Below are 9574 nucleotides of genomic sequence, written 5' to 3' on the forward strand. Positions count from 1 at the left end.
TCGTTCTCAGCTCTTCCGTGGCTCCCAAAGCACCTGGGTGTCCAAAAGCCTGAGAACCAGACTGCCACGCCTAATCGCCTAATCGCAGGCAGGCCTGGGGAGCCCTAAGCTGGCTCGGGCTGTCCCAAGCCTCAGAGTGTCCGGGGGCTTCCCTCAGCCACCCAGCAGTGACTGTGTGGGGTAAGCGCAATCGACTCCTCTCGGCCCACCTCCCCAGCATCCGTGCCCTGTGGCAGAGCAGACAAGGGACCAATAACCCTACAATAGGTGGGGCCTTATATGTGGATTCATACTGCATTGCTTCAATGCTTCACTGGAGGAGACATTTCCCCATCTTTAGAGTTTGTGTTAAAGGGGCTAATGGTCAGATCTTGAATCCCAGATAAATTATTTAGAGCAATAGAGACAATACCTGCCCCAGAAACAACACAGATGAATACAATTTTGGGTAAGCCCTTTATAGTTTTGTAGCATAAATTCGTTGTGAAGATACTATTTTATGTAATTCTCTGGGGGGGGGGTACATCATTGCACTGCTGTTCGAGAATTGTTCTAAAAAGTGTTTACATGAGTGAGACAGATTGCATTTGCGTGAATGCCTTGGGGGGATACTGAGACTGGAGCACGACAAAGCAGAGGATGGCTGAGACCAGTCTACTTTGACCTCGCAGTTACTTCTTAAGCAAAAGTCCATTTGGAAGTACCATCACTGGACATTTCAAGTGTCTAGAGAAGTTTGTTGGACTTGCAGGGTGTTGGAATTCAAGAAGCAGGACATCAGTATTTGAGAAGCAGAGGCAAGAGGATTCTGAGTTCCGGGTTTGGCTCTGTTGCAAACCCCAACCCCACCCCCACCCCCAACCACCACCACCTGTCTTGGTTACTTTTCTCGTTGACATGCTCAGATAACCGACAAGAGGCTCCCTAAGGAAGGGAGGGCTTTTGCCATTTGTGTTTGTTTATCTTTGCTTATAGTTCTAGTGGCTGCAATCCGTCAGGACAGAGAAGGTCTGGTGACAGAGAGCAGAGGGAGGCTAGTTATATTGTGTCCACGGTCAGGAAGCAAAAAGAGACGAAGGCCACTGATGAAGTGTTCAGCTTGCTTTGTCCCCTTTTTAAAAACCTACTTTATTTATTACTTTATTTATTCATTGTTTGTGTACATGTATGCTCATAACAACTTGCAGGACTCAGTACTCACCTACCAACATGTACGCTCCAGGGATCGAACTCAGGTCACCCAGCTTAGCAGCAAGCACCTTTGCCTGCTAGCCATTCCTCGGGCCCTGCTTTTGTTTTTCTAGTGAGACCAGGACTCCAGCCCTCAGAATGGCTCCTTCCACATTCAAGGTGGGTCTTGTCACGTGAAGTAACCTAATCTAACTCCCCTCACTGCGGATACCCGGAAGCTTGTTTCCTACGTGATTCTAGACCTTATCAAGTTGACAATCATTACTAACCAGCACACTATTTCAGAAAACTAAAACCGGGGCTAAGTATGTAGCACAGTTTGTAGAACACTTGTCTTGCATGACTGATGGTCCCCAGCACCACATAAAACAACGAGTGGTGCATACTTGTAATACTAATATTTGGGATCATGAGTTCAAAGCCAGCCTCAACTAGATAATGAGTTCAAGTCCAGCCTGGGATGCACGAGATGCTGTCTCAAGCAAACACACAAACAAAAAACAATAATATAAATAATCAGAAGTAAACTGTGAATCATGGACAATAGAACAAAGCTTTGGCTCTTGTGACACCCTTGGATTCAAAACCACTTTGCTGCAAGTGTGAAGTATTCATTTCTTTCAAGCCACTGGAAGCAGAGGAAGGGGAAATGAAGCAAGAATCTTGTATTGACAGAGCTCAAACAAATCATCTCAGTAGCTTAGCCACTTCACAGTGCATCACTGAGAAGCCTATGACCTTGACCAGCTAAGCCCCACCCCCATCCCCCATGCCTAGTTCCTCTTGACATGAAACAAGTGTTGCAGGACACTCAGTAGAGTTGCTTCTGTAACCAGAAAGAAAGAAGAAAGGAGAGGTGGGTGGAAAGAGACCCTTGCTCAAGGACAAAGTAATTTTCCCTAAGCCTCAGACAATCATTTTAAAGAAAATTTTCTTTTATTTTCTCAAGTTTTCTTCAGTGTCAGCCTACCTTTTTACTTCCTGTCTGGTTCCCAGTTATCTACTGAGAGTCTGTGCTCAATTAAAAATGAAATAGATTTGAGTGAATTAACTCAAGTGTGGTTGTACCCAGATAATTTAATACTAAAAAGAAAAGAGTTAGAACAGAGAGGAAACTGGAATGCATTTTGCTGAGTGTAAGATGTCTGTCTGGGTCATGGTGGCACATGCCTTTAGTCCCAACACTTGGCAGAGGCAGAGGCAGAGGCAGAGGCAGAGGCAGAGGCAGAGGCAGAGGCAGAGGCAGAGGCAGAGGCAGAGGCAGAGGCAGAGGCAGAGGCAGAGGCAGAGGCAGAGGCAGAGGCAGAGGCAGAGGCAGAGGCAGAGGCAGAGGGAGGCAGAGGCAGAGGCAGAGGATCTCTGATTTTGAGGCTATACTGGTCTATAAAGAGAGAGAGTTCCAGAAGAGCCAGGGCTTTACAGAGAGACCCTTTCTCAAACAAACAAACAAACAAGTTATATGAAAAAGAGTGACTGCACAAATCAATAACACTCTAAAAATGTTAAACCATTGATACTATACAAACACCAGGGATACCAATGGTAAGAAAACAGGACAGATGAACAAGCTCAGCATAGATTTTGAGGACAGAGAATATTCTGTATCACTGTGCTGGGGGTGGCCTATGTCATTACACATCTATGGAGAATTTACAGCATGAGAGTCAGCTGCTCTGTAAACTGTCACCTGAGTGTAGGCTGTAAGATGTGTCAGTGTAGATCATTCAGCACTCCATAGGTCCTCCTCTTGTAGTGATGCTGACAATGGAGGATGCTGGGTATGGTGCAAATGGAGGAGAGCAGGAGGAATCTGGACCATCCTCTCCTCATTGCTGTAAATCTAGAACAGCTCTGAAACAAAGGATGTCTTTAAAAAAGAAAAAAATGTGTAAAGAACCAATCAGCTGTGCCTAGAGAGGTGGTTCAATGGTTAAGAACACTGGATGCTCTTCCAGAGGACCTGGGTTCAATTCCCAGAACCACATGGTAGCTTATAACTGTCTGTAACTCCAGTTCCATTGGATCCAACAACCTCTTGTGGCCTATGAGGGCACTAGGCACGTACATAATTCAAGACATACACAAAGACAAAACATATATACTCATTCAATTAATATTAATTAATTAATCAATTAATTAATTATAACTAATCCATTAAACTTGGAAACCCTAAAAGAAGGAGGAATTGTTGAGAAAAGTCAGAAATGGCTCCTGACTGATGCATATTGAAGAAGTTGGCTTTTTATGTTTGTGATGCTGTTTTATTTGAGATATGATCTTACTCTATAGCCTTGGCTAGGTTAGAACCTGTTATGTGGACCAGGCTAGCCTCAAACTCTGCTTCCTGCCTCTGCTTCCCAGTGCTGAAATTAATGTCATGCCTGGCTAAGAAAAGTTTTTCTTTTTGTTTTTGTTTCTTTGTTGTTGTTATTGTTATTTTTTTGTTTTTCGAGGCTTCTCTGTATAGCCCTGGCTGTCCTGGAACTCACTCTGTAGACCAGGCTGGACTCGAACTCAGAAATCTGCCTGCTTCTGCCTCCCAAATTCTGGGGTTAAAGGCGTGCGCCATCACTGCCCAGAAAGAAAAGTTTTTCTAAGGTATGTAAATGTTAACTAATAAATGATGCCCTAAAACGCAGATATCCCAAATATTAACTCATAGGATTGATGCTTTCAAACTTGAAAGATTTAGAAATCTTAATTAAAAAAAAATCGAAATTGTTATGTAGCACTGGGAATGACTATACTTCAATTGCAGCTTCTCCATCCATGGAAAGGATAATTAAAATTAACCACTAAACATAACTTGAAGCAAGTGTTCCCATGACTAGTGAGCTGATGATGCTAATTCACCCCTGAGATGAAAGGCTGGGTATAAAAATGCAACGCCACTGCTGTCGTGATTATTGTTCTTGCTCACACACTAGAAACAACTGCAAGCGCTCTATTAGTTTCCTGTTTAATAATATAATAAAATACCTGAGGCAGGCTAACTTTATAAAGACAAGAGAGTTAGTAATAATAATTTCACAGTTTGGGAGGTTGGCTCTGGCAAGGGACCCACTTTGACTGTATCACCTGTAGAAGGAAGACATCATATCTTAAAATCAGAAAGCAGTTAGGTGTGGTGGTACATGCCTATAATCCAAGCATTTGGGAAGTAGAGACAGGGAGATGAGGAATTAAAGATCGGCCTTCGCTGCATAGTGAGTTCAAAGCTAGACAGGGTTCTATGAGACCTTGCCTCAGTAAAATGACAAAATAGCAGGGAACTGAGCCACTAGGAACCCCTTAATCATTCCCGATGATGGCCCCCAAGCTCTCAGATCTTCCAACTAGATCCCACTTTTTCCAGGTTTCTTACATCTTCTAGTACCTCCTCCCTGGATGGTGGTGGTTCATGCCTATAATCCTGGCACTCAAGAGGATAAGGTAGGAAAATTGAATGTTTAGTTAGCCTGGGCTACACAGTGAATTCCAGGCCAGCCTAGAATACAGTGAGATCCCATTTCAGCCTAACCCTCCCTACCCCCTCTATCCCTCTCACTCACCCACCCCTATCTCCCTCCCACCTCCCCACCACACACACAAAGGCAATTTAAAGCATGGGGAATTGAAAACAAGTTACCCAAATCACAGGACCAGTGAGGGGCTGAGATGGTATTTAGGGACTTAGAATTGCCTGGTTCTGTTGCCTTTGATCTCACCCGAGGTTTTAGAGAGAAGCTTGTTTGAGTTTTCAGAAGACATCCTCTTTGTCTTACCTTTCCCTCCCTGTTCTCATGACAGTCTCTATGGAGACAAGGTCAGACCTGACCATGAGTGATACTCCTCTCCTCTTTTCCAGAGTCCAAATTTGGCTTCATCTCCTTTTGGAAGAGGTTCATTCCTTGGAAATTTTCTAGACCATACAAACCAACTTGTGGCAGGTAGCTCCGGTTCTGACTGCCTAGGTCCTGACTTGTGCATCACATCCTCTGACCTTTGTTTTCATCTGATAGTTTTTGTTGCAAGTCGACTCTGGGATGATCTTCTCCTAGTGTAACTCCAGCATGAAATTGTGACAAACAAAATATTCCATTTGCCTCTCCAAACCTAAGTGTCAAAGTACCAGATGATGTGGGCAGGGTTGGGTCATCTAATTCTACCTGGTAGTTCTAGGAGCACCTGTGTTGTTGGGCAAAAAGAGGAGAGATAAACTTGAGTTGGATGTAGTGGCACAGGCCTGTAATTTCAGGATTCAGGCAGCTAAAGCCGGATGACCACTGTGAATGAGGAAAAAAGTGAGGAGGGACACAGCCATGTGGCTCACATGGTAGGATGCTTGCTTTGAAGAGACGATGCTCTGGGTTCAATCTCCGCTACACATGAGCCAGGCATGGTAGAATACATGTGTAATCCTTGTGCTCAGGGGCTGGAGGCAGGAGGATCAGATACTCACAGTCATCCTTAGCTACTTAGTGAATTTGATTTGAGCCTCGGATACATGAGACCTTGTCTTTTAAAAAGGGAGTCTGGAGACAGGTGTGGTGATATGCATCTATAATCCTCTGGACTTCAAGGCCAGTCTCTAGTACACAAGAATGAAGCCAGTTTGGACTACCAGAACCCTGTCTCAGACAACAACAACAAACCCCTTTCTAGCCCAGTAAAGAAAGTCCCTAGGACTCCCATGTTGGAAGAAGAGAACTCGTTCAAGCTTGATTTTCCATAGGAGTACCTCTGTACATTTGTCTGCAAAGTAACACAAAATAAACAAGTAAAGCTTATTTTAAAAATAAAATAAAACCTCAAAGGTTTATATTTTAAAAAGTTGTTGATATGCTTTGGAGTCTGGTGAGAATTCTCTCTCCAGTTTGTAGATGGTCTCCTCAGTATGTTCCCACATGGTGATGAAAGAATAGACTTTGGTCTTTTCTTTTATTTTCTTTTTCTTTCTTTCTTTCTTTCTTTCTTTCTTTCTTTCTTTCTTTCTTTCTCTCTCTCTCTCTCTCTCTCTCTCTCTCTCTCTCTCTCTTTCTTTCTTTCTTGTTTGTTTGTTTTGGTTTTTTGTGTGTGGGGTTTTTTTTCGGGTTTTTTGTTTGTTTGGTTTTTTTTTTGTTTTTGTTTTTTTCAAGACAGGGTTTCTCTGTGTAGCCCTGGCTGTCCTGGAACTCACTCTGTAGACCAGGCTGGCCTCAAACTCAGAAATCTGCCTGCCTCTGCCTCCCAAGTGCTGGGATTAAAAGTGTGTGCCACCACCGCCCGGCGACTTTGGTCTTTTCTAAGGGAATCCAGTCACCACTACAAGTCTAAAGTTGTTCCTGCCCCCATGAGCTCAACTAACCCTGCAGAAAGTGAATTTCTGGGACTGTACAGATGGCTCAGTGGATAAGAGTGCTGCTGACTGCTCTCCCAGAGGAGTTGAGTTCGCTCCTAGCGCTCCCTATCCAGCTGCTCCTGGTCACCTGTAACTTCAGCCCCAGGGGATTGGATCCATGCCTCTTCTGGCCTCTGCTGGATCTTGCACACATGTGACATTTATACATACAGACACATAACACATAAATTAAAATAATTTCTTTTTTTAAAAAAGTGAGTTTTCACAGGCCTGACTTAAAAGTGAGGAGAAAACCAGACCAGAGATGCCATGAAGAAACCCCTGCAGGGACGATGGCTACGGTCAGCACTGCTGCTTGGAGCTTTGGCTTCATTTGTTCCAGTGTGGGAGATAATTGGGTCCTGCCTTATATAACAGCCTTACCCTTTGAGGGCTGCGTGGGGTTCATAATGGTTCTTAACCTCATTCCCTTGCAGTAAAAAGCTGTGACTCATTCCACAGACTGCAAGTGGAGCTAAGGGGACACGGGGAGACCGAGGAAGCAGGCCTATGAGCAGAAGTCTAAACAAGAATGAAGAAGATGGAGAGCTGGCAAGGAAGCCAAGTCTAAAGCTGTCCCTAGCTTTCTGTCTTTGTTGTTCTTTATGTAGTCTTTTGTGCCTGTCTGCGTCTGAAGGTTACAAAGATAATATGTTTGTTTTGCTCACAGTGAGCATCTCCAAGAAATCACATGGTACCCAGTACATAGTGTAATTTCAATAAATGTATCTGTGTGAATAAATTATATCGCTGTTGATGTCATAGAATCTGAAGTTCTAATTGGATTGTTTTGGCATTCAGTAAAATACCTTTTGAAAACTTTCCTCTATCCCAGTTACTGGTTGGCTTAAAAAATACATACCATTAGCTGGGTGGTACTGACATGAGCCATTGACCCCAGCACTTGGGAGGCAGAGGCAGGCATATCTCTGTGAGTTCGAGGCCAGCCTGATCTACAGAGTAAGTTCCAGGACACCCAGGATTACACAGAGAAACCTGCCTTGAAAAAAGCCATACACACCCCAAGAAACCTTGCAGATAATTTTTATGTGTATATGGGTAGGGATTATGAACATGTGAATGAAGGTGCCTTTAAAAGTGGGTTAAATGGGCTGGCAAGGTGGCTCAATGGTTAAGGGCACTGGTTACTCTGGCAGAGGACCCTGGTTTCAATTTGTAGCATCTACAGGGTGACTCACAGCCACCTGTAACTTCAGTTCTAGGGGGTCTGATACCTTCCTCTGACTTCTTTGGGGACTAAGCATGTATGTGGTACACATATATGCAGGGAAGGCATTTATGCACATAAAATAAAATAATGAAATCTAAAATATACAAAAAGAAAGGATGGGCACTGGTGGTACACACCTTTTACCCCTCAGCACTCAGGAGGCAAATCTCCGAATCTGAAGCCAGTCTGCTCCAGGCCAGCCAGGTTACACAGTGAAATCCTCTCTCAGGGCTTGGTGGTGGTGGTGGGGGGTGGTCAGGGCTGAGGTGGGAGAAGAGATCAGATCCCTTTGAAGGAAGCTTCTGGGCTTTCTGAGTCATCCAACATGAGTAATGGGAACCGAACGCCGGCCTTTCGTAAGAAGACAAAGCACTCTTAAGCACTTTGCCATCTCTCCAGCACTCTCTTTTATGAAATGGTGCCTCATACATAGGCCAGGATAAGCGTGAGCTCACTCTGTTGCTAAGGACAACCTTAAACTTCTGATACACCTGCCTGTCCTTCAAGAGTTCTGGAATGACAGGCAGGCACCATCCACCATCACACCCAGTTCAGTTGTATTTTCCCTTCATTCATTTGTACCTCGGGCTTGGCTTAGAAGGCACCAAGTGTGCCTCCTCCATTTTGTAGAAGGACTTGGATCTTTTCACTGTCTCCATGTTGTCCCAGACAAACATTATTCTCAACAAAACAAGAGCTTTGTTATTAAGCCCCTTGGATAACTGACTATACATTTTATTTTATAATTTAGATATGAATGTCACCAATATTGAATGAGTTCAATAGTACTGCTGTCATAGCAGGATGTCACCTTTCCATAATCAAAACTGTCACTTCATCTCTTAAAGAAAAATAGTATCTTGATTACTATCAGTAACCATGGAGGACAAAATCTTAAAACACACACACACATACATACATACATACATACATACATACATACATACACATACACAGACCAGATAGCATCCCAGCCAGAATATTTTACCAGATCATGTATGAGAACCTAGTGACACAAAAATGTTTAAAATTGAAGGGAAATTGTGTGAGGAAATGTCACCTGAAGTGTTCATTAACTGTGGTCATTCAGCCAGCCAAGTATAATGGTTCACTGCTATTTCCCCAGCATTCTGGAGGCCAAGGCTCTCCTTGGCCAGGCGGTGGTGGCACATGCCTTTAATCCCAGCACTTGGGAGGCAGAGGTAGGTGGATTTCTGAGTTTGAGGCCAACATGGTCTACAGAGCGAGTTCCAGGACAGCCAGGGCTACACAGAGAAACCCTGTCTTGAAAAACCAAAACCAAAACCAAACCATAAACCAAAAACCAAAAACCAAAAACCAAAAACCAAAAACCAAAAACCAAAAACCAAAAACCAAAAACCAAAAACCAAAAACCAAAAACCAAAAACCAAAAACCAAAAACCAAAAACCAAAAACCAAAAACCAAAAACCAAAAACCAAAAACCAAAAACCAAAAACCAAAAACCAAAAAAAACCAAAAAAACAAAAACCAAACCAAACCAAACCAAACCAAACCAAACCAAAACAAAACAAAACAAAACAAAACAAAACAAAACAAAACAAAACAAAACAAAACAAAAAGACAAGAGACTCTCCCAAAGTTCAAGGCCAGCCTGGGCTATGTATGAGTTCCAGAAGAGCCTAAACATTTTGATAACCTGTCTGAGAGTGAATGAAAGGGGCAGAAGAAAAGGAAGGAAAGAAAGATCACTCAGGAAGACTGTTAATTTTTTTTTAAGGGCTGGAGAGATGGCTCAGCAGTTAAGAGCACT

The 9574-nt window shown here is 43.3% G+C and overlaps 1 long non-coding RNA gene across 1 annotated transcript; it reads left to right on the forward strand.

Moving 5' to 3' along the window:
- The first annotated feature begins 1304 nt into the window (after window positions 1–1304).
- Window positions 1305–6003, forward strand: Gm29611. The gene is made up of 2 exons (XR_001779009.1): window positions 1305–1350; window positions 5039–6003. It is a non-coding gene; the product is annotated as a predicted gene 29611 (long non-coding RNA).
- The last annotated feature ends 3571 nt before the right edge of the window (window positions 6004–9574 follow it).

This window comes from Mus musculus, chromosome 1, assembly GCF_000001635.26.
Source record: "Mus musculus strain C57BL/6J chromosome 1, GRCm38.p6 C57BL/6J".
In the NCBI taxonomy this organism is placed as follows: domain Eukaryota; kingdom Metazoa; phylum Chordata; class Mammalia; order Rodentia; family Muridae; genus Mus; species Mus musculus.